Source organism: Haliaeetus leucocephalus, unplaced genomic scaffold (genome assembly GCF_000737465.1).
Source record: "Haliaeetus leucocephalus isolate CR32 unplaced genomic scaffold, Haliaeetus_leucocephalus-4.0 Scaffold240, whole genome shotgun sequence".
Lineage (NCBI taxonomy): Eukaryota > Metazoa > Chordata > Aves > Accipitriformes > Accipitridae > Haliaeetus > Haliaeetus leucocephalus.
Genome location: NW_010972676.1, coordinates 3,406,323 through 3,413,284, shown reverse-complemented (window position 1 = coordinate 3,413,284; position 6,962 = coordinate 3,406,323). Strand labels below are relative to the sequence as shown.

The 6,962-nt window shown below is 36.5% G+C and overlaps 1 protein-coding gene across 4 annotated transcripts in view; it reads left to right on the top strand.

Annotated features, from left to right (window-relative positions):
* The first annotated feature begins 228 nt into the window (after positions 1-228).
* PER2 (period circadian clock 2) overlaps positions 229-6,962 on the top strand; it is a 43,576-nt gene continuing 36,842 nt past the window's right edge. For 2 of the 4 annotated variants that reach the window (XM_010568252.1, XM_010568253.1), the window contains exons 1-3: positions 229-297; positions 1,334-1,385; positions 3,444-3,696. The gene's annotated coding sequence lies outside the window, so the exon portion shown is untranslated. The remainder of the gene's footprint in view (positions 298-1,333; positions 1,386-3,443; positions 3,697-6,962) is intronic. The other 2 variants (XM_010568254.1, XM_010568255.1) reach the window with 2 other exon arrangements.

Below are 6,962 nucleotides of genomic sequence, written 5' to 3'. Positions count from 1 at the left end.
AGGAACCAATTTAGAAGTTAGGTTATAATAATAGTAAATATTTTTGTCAGTAAAATTTCTTGCATTTCCTCTCAGTTTGTATTTGTAGTCTTTATAACTGTTGTTCATCTGTGGAATACATATTTTACATGGTTGGAATTGTATTGCATTACTAAGTGGACTTGATTTATGTTTCATAAATAATTTTTTACCTTTCTTATAAAACTTGGTGTGGTTTTTCTGTTTGTTTTTTTTTAATAGGAATATATTGATGACACTTTCAGATTTGGAAAGATCTTGATTAGTACATTCATTAAGGTGAGTGTCTTATGTTTTCCCCAATAAAGTGTTTTATAATACTAGCTCTTTCTCAGTGAGTCTGAACTGATCTTTTGGTGTTGCTGCTTTGTATGCTTCCTTTGAGCTGTAATGTGAGAATGCTGAAAAATAAAAAGATATTCAGGGCATTAATTTTTAAAGACCTGTGTGTAAATCATGAAGCACATGGAAATTATGTGGATTCCCTAAATCTTTAGGAAACTGAAATTTAATGTAGTGGGCAGTATCAAGTGCTACATCTGCATTGTTTGCTGTGCAGAAGTTATTAATAACTTCCTGTCTTTTGCTCTTGCAGGTGGTTTTTAAGGAATTTTAATGAAAATTCTGGGGTCCAGAAAACAAAGTAGTTACAATAATTAGGATGATAGTTCAGGAGGAGAAAGGAAAATGTTATGCTTCTAATCTTTGATTTAGAAAGCAAGTCATAGCTTCCAACAGTATTTTTTGGTCAGTTGTGCTCTACTTGCTAACAGGCTGATACTATTCTAAATCTCTGTTGGAGAAGTTGAACACATGGCATCAGAGATACTGACCTAAGCATGTTTATGTTCAATGTATGAGAAGCTGATGACAAAAAAAGCTTATTACAACTCGGGTGGGATGCATGATGGATTAATAAAGCAGAATAGACGGTCAGAATTTTGCAAGTATTTTGAAAATTAAGAAAAGTTGATGGTTATTGGAGCAAAGAAAGGAAACGGCTGAGAGTTTAAAGGAGAATGGTGGAGGCATGTCATATGTGATGCAAAGAAAATTTATCCAAGTGGTTTTATTATATGTGATCTGATGATGGGACAATATTGGCCCAAGGCAGGAAAGGGGAGGATAGCAATTCTGGATAGTACTGTAATATTGCAATACAGATGAAATTGTAACTGAGATTTTTGAGGATTAATACTATAGGGTCTGATTAGTCTAAATGATTGAAAAAAAATACTACTGTTTTTCTATGGCTACAAAATGTGATCTGAATAGGTTCTTTAAAGCTGACAACATTCTCTTTTCAGTGCTGCAGGTGACTTCAGTTCTCTACAGAAAGTGAACTTGGTTGGGATCCTGTAATACAGGTGTGTTCCCTAAAGGAGGTTGTTCATTCTTTTCTAATATATGAAGTCTTCTATGCTTAGAATAGATAAATCTAAGTATCAAAGGAAATGTCACAAGTTCTATGTTTTTTGTATACTTATCAAATTAGACTTCCTTCTGTGGAAAAGACCTTTTTGAGATGCCATACATGGATGAACTCTTTTAGTTCTTTGGGATTTGGGCATACTCAGTCACCTGTACGTTTCCTCTGATAAAGAATAGAAAACCAGAAGATTAGATTTAACTGCCTCTAATTCTACACAAACTGATAAAATGCCTGGTTTGAATGACTTGTATTTAGTTTCAGATAAAAATCCTTTTGGTGTAGATTTGTCTTGGCTTTCAGTTAAATTGTAGAAAGGCTTATGAGAATTTTACGTAGTTTACAAGGACTGTTTTTTCTTAATGTCTTCCTAAATTCATCAAGTAGATGAAGCAGATATGATACCCAATTAAAATGGTACATGCTGCTACTGTGAATATCTTCTTCAAACCAAGACTTTAAGCCTTTTTTACTTTTTTTTATCTATGAAAATGTCATGATGGAGGTCATCAAACTAGAGAAGTACTATGTCACTTCACAAGTAGTCAGACAAGACCTTGTGGCTAATTTCTTGTAGATTAGTGAAGGTAGAAACTTAACTCCATTAAGGAAATACAGATTACAGGGAGATGAGTTAGTGTGAGGGAATTGGAAGAGCTGTCTTTAAACCAGGATTTAACTAGTGCTGGAAGACATTCCACATTTTCAGTGTCCAAGCTAAAAATTGTGAAATCTGCAAGTAGCTCCAGATACGGCAATTTCTAATACTTCTCGTGGTCAGAGATAGAGAGCTTATAATTTAAATCCTGTTTTATCAATTTACAATAGAGGCAAAACACTTAAAGAACTGATGTATGCAGATTTGTATCATAATCTGAGACTTGTAGAACTCGTATTGGCTTTGCGACGTTATGCAGAATGGAATGTTGTGAATAAATTCTTCCTTAAGTCTGGCCAACACAAGTATTACTTTTAACAGTTGGTAGACGTGCAACATTTTAAATTAAGGCACGTTAACATGGGCTGTCTTCCAAAATGGTTAGCTTGGGATTTGAATGCTGTTCCAAATTTTTGTTCCATACATTCCTTCTTCAAATGAAGCACTTAAAGTGATGTAATTGTTTGCCACACAAATGTTGATCTTCTAAACTTTTGATTTTTATTCTACTATTTTTTTGTGTTACGTGGCAGTAACATGTACCAACAGACTTAGTTTCTTAGTTTCCTAGATTTAATAGAAGAGCTTTCAGATTCCCTTTTTCCTGCTGAAACTCCCAGTGTTTTTCTTGGGAAACTGTTTTTATTAGGGAAGAATAATAGTGTTGATGGACTGTATTAGTACAGACTTCTGAACGTAAGGAAAAATATTTTTTTTTTTACACCCCCTGGCCCTGCCCCTCCCTGTGATGGCAAGTGAGCACTGGAACAGATTGCCCAGAGAGGCTGTGGAATCTCCAACCTTGGAGATACTGAAAAGTCATCTGGAGGTGGTCCTGGGCAGCCTGCTCTAGGTGACTGTCTGAACAGGGATTTGGACAAGGTGACCTCCAGAGGTCCCTATCAACCTCAGCCATTCTGTGATTCTGTGAATTGAAGTTTCGTAACTGCCTAGTAAACTCTTTAATGCTCATACCAAGCCTACGGTCATGTAGATGAGTTTAGTTCAGGTGTAAAAATGGTATTCTGACCAAACTTCTTAAGCACTTGGAGCTCCTGTTGACTACATCAGGCATTTTGCTTTATTATCTACTGGAGAGGTTGGTCCTTCATTCTTAGTGGCTGTGTCAGCCCATGCGGACTATGTACGTACTATGCGTGTACGTAGTATCATACCATACCAATAGTGAATTGGGTTATTTTATCTGGTGTAGAAGATTATGTTATTTTAAAACTCTTTAAGACCTTATTTTAGACCAAAAGTGTTTAAAATGCAAATTTGTATCTGATTCCTCTGCTGGATGACAATTGCATGTTTAACCAACATTTATATGCATAGGCATGGCAGAACTGTGAGCATCTCTCTGGTATCTGTTTGAAGAGGACACTGTTGGGGGGCCCAGGTATTTCTTTTATATTTTATAGTTATAGAGGTGTCCGGACTCTGTAATGGTGAAAGATTTCCAGTAGAAGAGGATGAAACAAGAATTAAATGCATGTGGGAGACTCTGGACCTAGGCACTTCATGCTTTTGATGCTAGCTGGGAGGGAGCTTGATAAACACTTTTGCCAACTTTTCATAGAAAAAACAGGTAAGAAACATGAATAATTTTTATGATTCATGTTAGTAGAAAGATGCTTCCCCTCCTGCCCACCTAGAGTTTATGCAGAAAATACATTGTTCTGTGTTTGTTTTATCTTAGAACTGTGATTTCAGTCGTATATATGCTCACTTAGAACTATTTTTTGCATATAAACTGGGAGTTACCTTATTTGAAGCTAAAACATTTTTAGACTAAACCCATTCTTATTCTTAAATTCAGGTTTGAGTTTCTTCATTGAGGAAACAATCTGGTTAGAAGCATCCTTACCAGCCCTGGCCTGGTGCTTATGCTGACCTCTTCCTGTATAGGTGGTGCTATAAATTCAGGGCGGCACTTGGATAGCTCTGGACCAAGGCTGTCTTGATCTGTTGTAAAGTGGCAGATGTAAGCAGTGGTTACTTAGGATCACCTTTATAAAGATAACAGTAACTTCTATTTAAGTAACAGTCCTGTGTTCAGGATTCTCTTGAACTGAAAGATGAATTCTTATCAGCAAATTGTGAAATGAATGCTATGAAATTCAGATTTTATGGAAGCACTTGTGATATTCTAGGTGCTGATAATTTTATCTACATAAGTAGAAAACTGACTTATACCTCATTCCTTGTTAAGAAAAAGAGAAAAACTTGTTTATGACTTGCAGTGAGATGAGGAATCTGTTAAAAAAGAAAGTTTGTTTATTTAAAAAGTCTTGCAGGAAATTAAGAATCTTCTGTTATTTTTTTCTTACAGTGAAGTCTGAGAATAGTGCCATCTTTCCCCTCCCCCCCTTCGTAGATAGTGTCGTAGTGAAGGTATTCTGTTAATTGTTCTGTCTCTTGCAACAAAAAAGTGAAGCTCTCTGTTACTGCTGGTGAAGTTGTACAGTTAGACAAGTCACTTCTTGGATTATTGTTTGTTTGTCAACATTTTTTCCTAATGTTTTGCTGCTACCAAGTGTTTAGTTATTGTCTAATTGCACAGGGAGAATGCATTCATTGTGGATGTTAATTTTCAATTTTATCTAAAATGGCATGATATGATTAAACCCCTGCTAGTTATTTGTCATACAAATGAGAGAACTTTTACCATTTTGCAAAGCAATCATACAGAAGATGTGAATATTCTTCTTGTTGATAAGATCTTCAGTAAAATTGAATCCTGACCTTTAGGAATGTCTCCTCTTGGTGCTAGTACAGTTAAGAGTCCCTAAATACTCACGTGTCTAAAGTATAGTCATAAACTATGGTGTGCCTCTTGCCTCATTTGGGAATATTGGTGAGTTCATGTTAGTTGCAAATTTAGATTCAAATCTTCAGATGTTCTCCTCTTACTGAGTTCTTGAAATAGATAATTTTGACTCTGGATTTTTAGTTTTTCATTCTTTAAATGCCAGTACTAGATGTGATATTTTTTGTGTGAAAAGAAATCTGGGAAAATATGTTTTTTGAATGTAACCAGATCTCCACTGAAACAAGATTTTTGAATTTAAATGCCATAGTTTCAAAAGAAATTTGCCTCCTTGGTGCTCTACAGCCCTCCTTCTTAAGAGGGTTTTTCAAAAGCATAAACCCATTATTTCTTCAAGTGTTTGTCCATACACATTTTGGTGTGTTTTTCTGGGGACACTACAGGCTGTTTCCATTGTCTTAGTGCAGGATAAGGGAGCTACTGTAGCTAACGAATAACCAGAAGACATTTTCTGCACATCTAACCTGGCATACTAATGCCTATATTTGTCCTTAGTGTTCAGTAGAATTGTGTTGCCTTTTTCATACACTGCATCAGGATCTTAAAGAGTCCTAGTCTTTGCCAGAGTGACTGTGGGAGGTTTGCTTTATGTAGAAGAGTAGAATATTTTGTAAGCCAGTTGCCTTAAAATCAAGCTTAGCTGGTGCTAATTTAAGATTAAAAAGAAGTTTTTATTTACAGAGTCAAAATAGATAACCTCCCTGAAAAGTTTAGAAAGATGGAGCAGAAAATAAAGAAAAAGACCTGGCTTACAGTACTTGTCTCAAGATCAAACCTAAAAGAGCTCTTGCTCTGTTTCCACGTGACTGTCTGCACTTGCTTACTGAACTTGGTGTGAGCTGCATTACCTTCTTCTAACTGTGGTAACGGGAGAGAACCTCTGACTGGGACAGCATGCTAGCTTTTATCTTTTCATTCCTGTTTGGGTATTGATTGGAGATTTATTCAAGCATATAAGTGGGATGAATATGTGCAATTTATTACGGCATTTTGACTGAGATTAGTTTCAACATTAATTAATCTCTCTGGGATGACTGACTGACCCTCTGTGCTCCTGAAGTATTTGCATGGTGCTTGCAATCATGCAGATGTTCCACTTAGTCTTCCTCTGTCTGAGAGTAAAGTCTAGCCAGATGCATCAGTTCTTATCTAAAATTACAGGCACAGAGCACGGTGTAGGGTAATTGTCGTTCTCTTTTTTTTTAACAGTTATTCCAATCTCTTCTTAGCAAATATCTCCAAATTTACAGCATATATTATCATTGCTACTTTGGGGGATCTTGGCTTTTTTCTTTCGTATACAAGTTCTTGCTTTGGAAACGCTCACTCTTCCTTCTTTCCCCAGAAGCTCTTGGAAGTCTATCATAATGTTGTTCTTGTTCCTTCCTATTTATTTTTCCTGTATTCCTTACTCAGTGCCTCTGGCACTGAGGCTTTTGAGATTTTGAAACAGAAGAAATTTTGTGCGAGACTGACTTTCAGTGACATTAATCTTCCAGTCCTGTCTAAGAACACTGTTCCACCTCAAGAAGTTGCGCCAATTCTTCTTGAAAGATACCTTTAGAAAGGTCAAATTTGTATCTTCTCTATTACTGGGATACTCATTTTTGTTTCTGGCACCATTGTATTTGGGCTCCAAATTGTAGTCACTGTAATGTAGTTATGTAGGAACTGCATAGGTACTTACTGTGGGCAAAGCTGCAGAAGCTCTGGCATGTTGCTAGTTAGAGACGGAAGTAACGCAACTTAAGTGTTTCCTGACACAAGTTTCTGCCAGGTATCAAGAGGAAGAAAATCACGTTATCTCCTACAGGCCAGTACCTGTTCCTTTTCTGTTGGTGATTCTCTTAATTTGAACTCATTGCTTAAAATAAATATAATTCTAAAAAACCCTCAAATCTTGACTGTCATTGAATTACTGAGTTCTTGTTCAAGGAGGCACAAGAAATTCCTCAAAAGTTATTGGGCAGCTTCTCTGGCGCGCGCTCCCCCCCCCCCCCCCGCCCCTCCCCGTCGTCGATTGT